This window comes from Physeter macrocephalus, chromosome 1, assembly GCF_002837175.3.
Source record: "Physeter macrocephalus isolate SW-GA chromosome 1, ASM283717v5, whole genome shotgun sequence".
NCBI classification, from domain to species: Eukaryota; Metazoa; Chordata; class Mammalia; order Artiodactyla; family Physeteridae; genus Physeter; species Physeter macrocephalus.
In genome coordinates this window covers 28,579,896-28,591,385 of record NC_041214.2, presented here as the reverse complement: position 1 = coordinate 28,591,385, position 11,490 = coordinate 28,579,896, and positions in this window count along the sequence as shown.

The following is an 11,490-nucleotide window of genomic DNA, read 5'->3' as shown; positions in this document are numbered from 1 at the left end:
CTGCGCGCCCGGAGCCTGTGCCCCGCAACGGGAGAGGCCACAACAGTGAGAGACCCGTGTACCGCAAAAAAAAAAAAAAAAAAAAAACAGCAACTCATGGATGGTAGAGTTAATATTGGCTCATTTGTATCTAGGGGGTAAAAAGAACCATAAATAAATATTTAACTCTAGTTAATAATATGCATGCTGAACTGTTTACAGATGAAGTATACTGATGTCTGCAACTTATTTTGAAACATATCAAAATACAAGATGAATAGATGGATGACTAGAAGAATGTGTCATGGATAGATACAGAATAAAGCAAATATAGCAAAATGACACTTGAAGAATCTGGGTGGATAGTATGTATATGCATTATGTTTGAAGATTTTCATAATGAAGTGATGGGGGTAGGAGATCATTATCAATAACTTCCTAAAGGCTACATTATTTTTATTTATTTTTAATTTTTTTTTGCGGTACACGGGCCTCTCACTGTTGTGGCCTCTCCCGTTGCAGAGCACAGGCTCCGGACGCGCAGGCTCAGCGGCCATGGCTCACGGGCCCAGCCACTCCGCGGCATGTGGGATCCTTCCAGACGGGGACACGAACCCGTGTCCCCTGCATCGGCAGGCGGACTCTTAACCACTGTGCCACCAGGGAAGCCCCTAAAGGCTACATTAAATGGAAGCAGAGAAAGCTGGGTGCAAATCTTAACAAAGCCATTTCCTACCTGTCTGATCTAGGACAAGACTTAAACTTGCCAAGTTTCAATATCGTAATGCATAAATAGAAGTTGATAAATAACGTCTGTGTCACACAGTTCTTGTGAGAATGATATGAGAGAACATACACAAAGGGCCTGGAAAGGTTCATAGTGACCTGAAGCTATTTAAAAAGAAGAGTCTTCCATTACAAACTCACAGAAACTCTAGATTTTAAAATAACTAATAAAAAAAGATCCATTTTTTTCAACTTCTTGCTCTCAAGAAAGAAAAATCCCTAGACACCAGAAATATAGAGGGAACTGAAAGCCAAAAGAGTAGCACATGAGAAAATATTGAAGAAGTCCTAGATAAGGGGCAGGGGGCTTACAGACTACAAAATATCTCTAAAGGTGGAGTGCTTCAGTTCTAACCTTCTTTCAGGCACAAGAGACAGAGCTTTGGGATCACTCAAGTTAAATTAGGAGTTAGAATCCTACAGAAAGTCAGGACTTTTGAAGAGCTGCACCCTTAGTGAAAAGAAGGTTAGAAAGTCTTCCCCACCAACCCAGAGACATTGCAATAAAGCTTGTCTCTTCCTCATCTCTCCAGGTGATGGTTTAGAGTTGAACTTATACCACCCACATTGTACAGCAATCCCAAGTCAAAAAATTAACAAATAAATAAAAAATAGATCCCAAGCTGCTGATGCCTCCAGGGCACCTGGAGGTGCCCAAAATAAAACCTCTCTGTGGGGTCATTCCTACAACTCAGGCAGTACAGGATTCCCACTGGGAAGGAAATCACCAGTGAAAATGGCAGACCATACAAAGAAAAGTTTACCATGAGCAAGTTTTCAGACACAACAAACAGGATAAATGGCATCCCAAGAGCTTCCGATAGACAAACATTCTGAAAGACTATAAAATAAGTATGTTTAAAATAATAAAAGAGAAAAAGAGAAGAAACAGAAACCATAATGAAATACCAGGCATTTTTTTAAAGAACCAAACAAAACTACTAGAAATGAAAAAATATAGTCATCGAAACTAAAATTTTAATGGATGAGTAAAATCTCTTTTCAAGAGCTGAAAAGAAAATTACTGAATTGGAAAATAGCTATGAGGAGATCACCCATAATATTGTACAGAGAGATAAAGCAAAGGAAAGCATGAATGATAATTAAGGGAAAAAGAAAAGAGAATGAGAAGGTCCAACAAATTTGTAATGGGAAAGAATAAAAAGAATAGGGAAAAGGTAATATTAAAAGATATAACAGGGACTTCCCTGGTGGTGCAGTGGTTAAGAATCTGCCTGCCAAGGCAGGGGACAAGGGTTCAATCCCTGGCCCGGGAAGACCCCACATGCTGCAGAGCAACTAAGCCCATGCGCCACAACTACTGAAGCCCACGCGCCTAGAGCCCGTGCTCTGCAACAAGAGAAGCCACCGCAGTGAGAAGCCCGCGCACTGCAACGAAGAGTAGCCCCTGCTCGCCACAACTAGAGAAAGCCCACGTGCAGCAACAAAGATCCAACGCAGCCAAAAAATTAAATAAATAACTTTTTTTTAAAAAAAGATATAACAGCCAAGAATTCTCAAAAATGATGAAAAATATGAATCTTCATAAGGAAGAATCACTCCAGTCCCCAAGCAGAATATATAAAAATAATTCCACGCCTAGACAGATCATATTAAAATTGCAAAACATCAAAGTAAAATCTTAAAAGCAACTAGAGAGACTAGACACATTACCTACAAAGGAACAATTAGGCTCACCTCAGACTTCTCAACAGACACCACAGATGCCAGAAAGTAATAGAATATTCCAAGTATCTCCCATGTGCTGAGGAAAAATAACTGTCACCTTTGATGTCCTATATCCAATGATATTAACATTTAAGAGGGAGAATGAAATTTTTAAATTTCATCAAGACTTACTACTCACAAACTTTTGGAGAAAGCACTATGAAACCATATGCTGGACTTCCCTGGTGGTGCAGTGGTTAGGAATCCACCTGCCAATGCAGAGAACTTGGGTTCGAGCCCTGGTCCAGGAGGATCCCACATGCCACGGAGGAACTAAGCCTGTGCGCCACAACTACTGAGCCTGCGCTCTAGAGCCCAAGAGTCACAACTATTGAACCCGCATGCCATAACTACTGAGGCCCGTGTGCTTAGAGCCCGTGCTCTGGAACAAAAAGAAGCCACCGCAATGAGAAGCCCGCGCACAGCAACGAAGAGTAGCCCCCGCTTGCCAGAATTAGAGAATGCTCACGCGCAGCAACGAAGACCCAAGGCAGCCAAAAATAAATAAATGCATAAATAAATTTATTTTTTAAAAAAGAAACTATATGCTTCAGGAAGAAGGAAATTAAACTCAAAAGGAAGAAATGGGTGAGCAAAGAAAATGCAAACATGTAAGTGACTCTAAACAAGCATTAACTGTAAAAATACATAGATAAGTGACAAAGCCTTAGCACATAAGTGCTTAACTAATGTTTATTGGTTGGTGATTCTTGATTGCATGCACCTCTTCTGAGACATAATTCTGCATATGTTTTGGGCACAAACTCAGAAGCACTTCAGCTTATGGTTGTCATATCCTATTCACTTCTTCATTCCAGGAATGTTTTATCCCTTCATAATTTAAGTGCAACTCTGTATTTATTATTTTATCTTTTTAATTTTTTCCATATTTTGTTGGTGAGGGAGGGAATTCCAGTTTGAGTTCAGTATACCATTTTGAAACTCCACTCAATAAGTATTTATTGAACTGGAAAAACTATTCCCACCCCTCTGGTAGTTCACCCAACAAGAACAATCCTCACTGCCTGCCAAACTCCAGAGTAGTTAGATTCTTACCTGGCGACTCAGGGCTCCAAGTACAGATCTTTCTCGACTTACAATGGGGTTACCTCCCAATAAACCTATCGTAAGTTGAAAATTTCATAAGCCGAAAATGCATTTAATATACCTAATCTACCAAACATCACAGCTTAGCCTCGTCTACCTTAAACACACTCAGAAGACTTAAATTAGCCTACAGTTGGGCAAAATCATCTAACACAAAGCCTATTTTATAAAAAAGGGTTGAACATCTCATGTAATTTATTGAGTATTGTACTGAAAGTGAAAAATAGAATGGTTGTATGGGTACAGAATGGTTGTAAGTGTATCAGTTGTTTAATCTCATGGTCTCGTAGCTGACTGGGAGCTGCAGCTTGCTGCCACTGCCCAGAATCATGAGAGTATTGTATCACCAGGAAAAGATCAAAATTCAAAAGTTTCTACTGAATTTGCATCACTTTCACACCATCATAAAGTCGAAAAATCAGAAGTCAGAGACCACCTGTATGTGTTCCGGCAGCCAAAACAAAGCCTATGAAGTCACACAGTGTCACTTCCACCATACCATACTGGCCAAGGTAGTCACACGAACACCCAGATTCAAGGGGAGGGGACATAGACCCTACCCCTTAAAAGGAGGAATGCCACAAAATTTGGAGGCCATATTCTAAAACTATCACCTGCAACCGGAACACAGCTGAAATTCAGGGCAACTAAAAGCGGGAAGTAAAGAACAAGTAACAACGAGATCTGTAAGTTACTGAGCACACACTGTGTTCCAGACACGTCCATATTTCACTTACCTTTACACAGAAACTGTGAGATAAATAGGACTAATAATCCCCATCTTACAGAGGAGGAAGCTGCCCTCACAGGGTCAGTGTGAATGCCCAAGGTCATACAACTAAAGAGTGGCCAGATTCAAATCCAGGGTAGCCACACCACAAGGCCATGCTTTTACCCACTCTGCTGTACTAATTCTCAAAGTGACTGAGCAGGGATAACATACTCTAGTCCTCCCTCACTGAGGCTGCCTGTGAGGAATTTGAGCTTGGAGCCAGCCATCAGGGGAGGGAGGTGGCACCCCAGAGCAGGGGCTTCCTGTATAAACAGGAGGCGCATGGGAAGCGGCACTGTGGTGCAGGGACAATGGGCAGTGAGCAGGCAGGGCCTCCTGTCTCCGGTGGGCGCTCAGGGCTGCGGGCGGCCGGGCAGGAACAGCTGGGGCCCTGACTCCCTGACGCCTGGCCCAGGAGAGGAACTGCCCCTCTCGTGGCTTTCCCAGGAGGAAGTTCCCCACTGATTCTCGGGAAGCCCTTCCCATCCCAGGCCTCGGCTGTGCCTAGACCTCCTCTTTCTTCTTCAGGAGCATGTTGTCTTTAGGGCTAATCTAGGATACAAGCCTCCTCTGAAGTCCCCGTGGCCTGGAGGCTTGGAGGGTGTGGGCAAGCCAGGCCAGGCTCAGATGCCAATCTAGGAGGCAGCCACCTCTGTAACATGTGCTAAGGAAAGCAATTAAAAAAAAAAAAACTTGGAATATGGAAAGCAAAAAGACCTGACTCCACATCCCAGCTACAGTTCTAACAGCTGTGTGACCTTGGGCAAGACACTTAACCTCTCTGAGCCATAGTTTCCTCACTTGTCAAGGGGTGGGGGAATAATATCTGCCTGAAAAGAGTTGTTTGAAGATTAAATGCGATAATTTGTGTAAAGTTACCAACACCTGTAAGAGCTGCATAAACAGTATCCATGAGTGTTTAAAGCACATAAGAGGCCCCCCTCCCCAACCTTTGTCCCACAACCAGTCTACTGTAGCATCTAAATTTTCACCATCAGAGAGACTGTGTCACCACTAAAATACCAATCACCCCATAAGGGGCAAGGCACCCCAGGCGTGGGAAGCCAGAGAAGGTGGGTTTGAGGGAGGGTCCTCACCAGGGCCTTCCCAAGGCTCCCATTACACCACACACTCTTGGTCACCCCCACTTCTCTGTCTACTCCTGCTCAGTCATTTTACTGGCTCCCCAACTCTACCCATCTCTTTTCTTTAATGCCCTTCTCTCTCTCTCTCTCTCTCTCAATCTCTCTCTCTCCACACCCTCCTTGGGTGAATTCATCCTGTCCTATCTATAGGTTAGTGACTCCCAAACCTCTCTCACGAGGCCAGATTCGCACATCCAACTGCCTCCCAGACACCTCCACCTGAACGCCATCAGGCACCTCAAATGCAGGGTGTGCCTCACAGATAATCATCTCGCCCACCTGTGGGCCCTTCTGGCCCTCCTCCTGCTCCTTCCTTGGCGCAGGCCCATCACCCCTCACCTGTGTGCTTCTCCCTCGGCACCTCCCGCCATCCTCCACACTGCAGCCAGGATCAGCTTCCTAACATGCAAACCCCCCCTTTCACTCCCATTTGACAGGCAAACGGCCTCAGGATAAAGTCCAAGTCCCTCAGGGAGGCATCCTTGGCCCTCAGTGATGTGACTTTGTCAACCTGTGCGGCTTCATGGCCCACTACCCGCCACCCCTCCCCCACACTGGACACTGCCAAACCCAGACGCTGGTGGTCCCCTGAGAGCACCATTCCCTCCCTCAGCTCTGGCCTTTACACACATGCTTATTCTTACTGGAATGCCTTCCCTACATCTCCTCTCAAGACTTAGGCCCAGCGAGAAGACTTCCTCCACCTCCCCCCATCACAGTACTTATCATACTATATTGCATTTGTCTGTTTACCTACTCAACTCACCACTAAACTACCCTTCCCCAAGGTCAAGAACAAGGCCTTCCTCCCCAGATCCCCAGGCCCAGCACAGGGCCAGTCTATAGAGGCGGTGTCTGGATGTGTTCATCTGAATGCACGAATGAATGAATGACAAATTCTGCCAACCAGGGAGTGCCACCTAAAGGTAGTCCTTGGGGGGGCAGCCAGTCGCAAGCAAACCCACATATGCAATAGAAGCTTGCTCCTCCCTGATGGCTCATGTAATTTAAAGTTTGCAAACAATTTTGCCCCACAGTCCCAGAAGCCAAAGAAAATCTGGTGGGATCTTAACAGAAATGCCCTTCCCAGACCTGAAAAATGGAGAACTATCAGGAAGCATCTGGAAAGCACAGACTGCCATATATAATAGGCATTCTATACGAACAGTTTTTTTAAGACACAAACTGGAGAGAAAAGGGGTGGGGTGGGGCACGGTGTGGGTGCGGGGGTGTACGCGGGCACGCACACACACACCAGCGAGGACACAGGTGAACCACTATGTGTGAATGTGTGGACACACAAAGTGCAGAACGTTTGTGGAACTGTGAGGGCACACACTCAGCCTCTGTGATTTGTTCTTGATTCATACACTCTTCGGATGAAGGAAGGACCACCCCGTGACATATAAACAATGCCCCAGAACCTGTGGGCACCCGTTTCTCACAGAAAATTCGAGCCAAGGCAGTCCTGGCTGTCCCGAACGAAGCGCCAGCCTCCCCACACAGGTGTTCCCTCCATCTGGACTTTACCTTGTCTCCAGGGTCGCCCCTACCTAGAGAATGTCTTAGCTACGCCTTCTTGTGGCCACAGGAAGCTGCAGTCGGTCCCGCTCCCGCCGTCTCGGGGCGGATCCTTTATTCCCTTCCCGGGACGGGGCCTCTGAGGCAGGGCTTAGCAGAGGCGGGAGGTGGCGAAGCCAGCGTCTCTGAGGACGTCAAGGAAACATGAAGATGGCGAGGCGGCCGCAGTGCAGGACCCCGGCCGACCCCGCCGCCCTGGGCGAGCGCGTCTGCGCTGAGAGCCGAGGGCCACGTACCACGCCCGGGCGGAGGCCCGGCGCCGGGGGCTCGGGCGCGTTCCCCAGGGGCTTCCTGCGCCGCCGCGGGATAGGATAACACGGTGCGGCCCGGCGCAGCCCTGGGCCCCACCGCCGGCTGCCGCTTCCGGCGCTACAAAGCGAGGAAGCCCCCCACGTCGGGCCAGCCCGGCTTCCGGCCGTGGGACGCGCCGCGCGCCGTCAGCGTCCTACACCCGAGGCACGCGGCGGGCCTGGCACACCCGGAAGCTGCCCTTTCCTTCCTCCACCCGAGCGCCTGACGAGACCACTGGCAGCCTTTGCCTTCGAGCCCTCCGGAACCCTCTCCCATCCTGAATTCCCCTCCTCTTCACCCTGGCACCTCACTATCCGAAAACGTAACACGTGTGGACCCCTAACTTTTGTCCTCGAGTCCCTCCCATTCCCAGTTTCTACCTCTCACAGAACTCTAATGAAACACTGGAATGATTCATACTAAAGTGTCAATGACTAATAACATTTGAATGCCTCATCTTTTCCCGGACTGAATCTGCGCCTAAGAGAAAGAAGTGCTAAATGTGGAGTCTCAGACATTCATTCAACGAACATTTTCTGCACTACAGATACATCAGGCACTAAGAATACAAAGATGATGAGAAAACAGCCACTGTTCTCAGGGAGTTCACAGTCTAGGAGAAGGAGATAAACAAATTAACAAATAATTTACAGCAGAGGGTAATAATTGCTGAGATAGAAGAAAGCACAGACAACGTGCCACAGGACCCCAAACACCCAGCCCAGCCTGCTGATGTATCAACCGATTATTGGGCCAGGGAATACCTCCAAGAGGAGATGATCCTTGAGCAGACTTAAAGGATGACCAGCAAGCAGCTGAGAAGACACTGATAGGCAAGTCAACTTTACCAAGGCCCACATGACCAAGGATGCACCCAGAGTTTGGGGTGAGAGGAGGGGTGGACAGGAACACAGAGCACCCAAAACATGGACATGCCGAGAAGGCCACACAGCCTGCTGAAGGCAGGAGGCCCTCCTTCTGGCATACCATAAACACTTCAGAAAAGTTTGTTGAAATACAACCAATGCTTGCTGATCTGTTGTGGATCGAGTGTGTGTTGTTTTTCTTCCCAATAAGACTGAAGAAAACTCTTCATGGGTAGAAACTAGGTCTTTTCTTATGTCCACCATAACACTTGGCACATGCCTTGGCACCTGACAGGCACAAAGGTGAAAGCACCCCTTGATTAAGGTAGTAACATGCTGTCCTCTGGCCCATGCAGTGGCATGGCAGGGGTCGGGCGGGGTGGTGAGAAGGGCAGCTCAGCCTCTCCTGGGGGACGAGACCTTTACCTGCCAGGCCTTCCCAGATTACCCAGCCAGAAATCTCTCCTTTCTTCCTCTTGCCTCCTATGGCACCTGCATCTTGGGCTGGGGAGATGTGTACAGGCTGTGCACTTGTCACCTGGAGCTCCCTGTGGGCAGAAATTACACACTGCTCCTCACTGCATCCTCACACCTGGAACAGCCAATGCACAGAAAAGGGGTTCAACACCTGTGTGAAACAAATTATGTGATTGGGGAGTTTGTGAATTTGTTCATTCATTCTTTCTTTTCTTCCTTTCTTCTTTCGGGTGGAAGACACTCCTAATATCTTTCAGGACCCACAAAATCAGCTATTTCCTAAATGACCACTTAGAGCCCCATTGTCATTGTCTTTAAACATAAGAAAAATCCATCATTCATCCTGCCTGTCCTTCACAGACATTACCTCTGGGCAATCACATGGTTGATAAGGAGGAGTTTCTCTTTATGGAAGAGTCTAGTTAATTAATGAAGAAGGAATGACAGGATTAGAATAAAACCATTTTGCTAATGAACCCTAATGAATAATGGCTCTGGACAGTGATCAACAATGGCTGTTAAAATCCAAAAGAGGAAAAACTAAACATTAGTGTGTCCTGATTGAACTATGCAACACTATTGGTAAAGTGTTCTTGCCAAAATATCAAACCTGATCTAACCAAGCTTCTAGATCTACCAGCACACAGGAAATACAGAGGACAGAGGAGCATGTTAAAGGATGCCACAGGGATGCCATCAGCAAAATCCAGGCTGTGAGAAGCCTTGTCCTAGAGGATGAGTGGCCCACTATCTTACAGATATAATGCAAGAAGGGAAAAAAAGAGGAGCAATATCTATAGGTTAAGAGACTTAAGAGACATCTAAACCAAATGTAATATATGGATCTTGTTTGGATCGTGGCTCAAACCAACTGTAAAGTGCTTTTGAGATTACTGAGAAATTTTCAACATTAACTGTGTATTTGATATACCAAAAAAAAATCACCCTCGGGCTTCCCTGGTGGTGCAGTGGTTAAGAATCTGCCTGCCAGGACAGGAATAAAGATGCAGATGTACAGAATGGACTTGAGGACACGGGGAGGGGGAAGGGTAAGCTGGGACGAAGTGAGAGAGCGGCATGGACATATATACACTACCAAATGTAAAATAGATAGCTAGTGGGAAGCAGCCGCATAGCACAGGGAGATCAGCTCGGTGCTTTGGGACCACCTAGAGGGGAGGGATAGGGAGGATGGGAGGGAGATGCAAGAGGGAGGAGATATGGGGATATATGTGTATGTAAACACACCATTGTAAAGCAATTATACTCCAATAAAGATGTTAAAAAAAAAAAAAGAATCCGCCTGCCAATGCAGGGGACAGGGGTTCGATCCCTGGTCCGGGAAGATCCCACATGCCGTGGAGCAATTAAGCCCGTGCGCCACAACTACTGAGCCTGCACTCTAGAGCCCGCGAGCCACAACTACTGAAGCCCACACGCCTAGAGCCCATGCTCTGCAACGAGAGAAGCCACTGCAATGAGAAGCCCGCGCACCACAATGAAGAATAGCCCCCGCTCACCGCAACTAGAGAAAGCCCGTGCTCAGCAACAAAGACCCAACGCAGACTAAAATAAATAAATAATTTTTTAAAAAATCACCCTCAATTTTTAGATATGATGATGGTATTGTAGCTATGTTTTTTAAGTGCTTATATTTTAGGGATATGAACTGACATATATACAAGTGAAGTAATAGATATGATGCCTGGAATTGACTTCAGAAGAATCTGGTGGGGAAAGGGCAAAGAAATGGGTGGGGATATAGAGGAAACCAGATGGAGGTTCATTGTACTATTCTCTCTCTTAGTTTATAGGCCTGAAATGTGCCACAATAACAGGCTAAAAACAAAGACATAAAAGACATTATTATTGTTGGTATTATCATCATCATCATCATCATCATCATCATCACCACTGGGATTTTTTAGTGCTTCCTCTGTACCAGACCCGGTGCTAAATACTTTTCACACAGTATCTTATTTAATCTTCTCCAGAATTCTGTGACCTAGATACTATTATCACTGTTTGCAGATGTGGGAACTGAGGCACAGAGAGGCTGGATAACGGCCCAAAGTCACACAGCAAGTAGATCGCAGAGCCAGGATTTAAGTATAGATCTATTGAAATTCAAGCCCACGTTCTCTCCCACTCTACCATCTCACTCACTGATACTGACTTCCCAGAGCACAGGGATCACTCTCTCTGTTTGACAGATGAAGAAGCTGAGGCTGTGTTCAGTAATAACTAGTAAAGTTGAAGATCTCTGAATCCTTTGATACAGCAGTCTCACTTCTTGGTAAACTGTAGCACATGTGCACGGCAGACATACACAGGAACGTCCATAGCAGGCCAGTTGGTAACCTTAAAGAATAGGAAATAACCCAACATCCCTCAACAGGAACATGAATAAATAAACCGTGCTGTGTCCATACAATGGAATGGTGCAACCAAGTGAAAATGAATGGAGTTTGTCTTTGTGTATCAACCAGGAGCTTTTCTCAAACATAAGGTTGAATGAAAAAGCAAGCACATGTCTTTCTGCAACAGCAGGATACCATTTATATAAAGTTATGAAACACAAAGCAATACTAAGCATTGCCTAGGAATGGATACCTGTCACACAAGTATTAAAACACCTATGGGAGCTTCCCTGGTGGCGCAGTGGTTGAGAGTCCGCCTGCCAATGCAGGGGACACGGGTTCGTGCCCCGGTCCGGGAAGATCCCACATGCCGCGGAGCGGCTGGGCCCGTGAGCCAT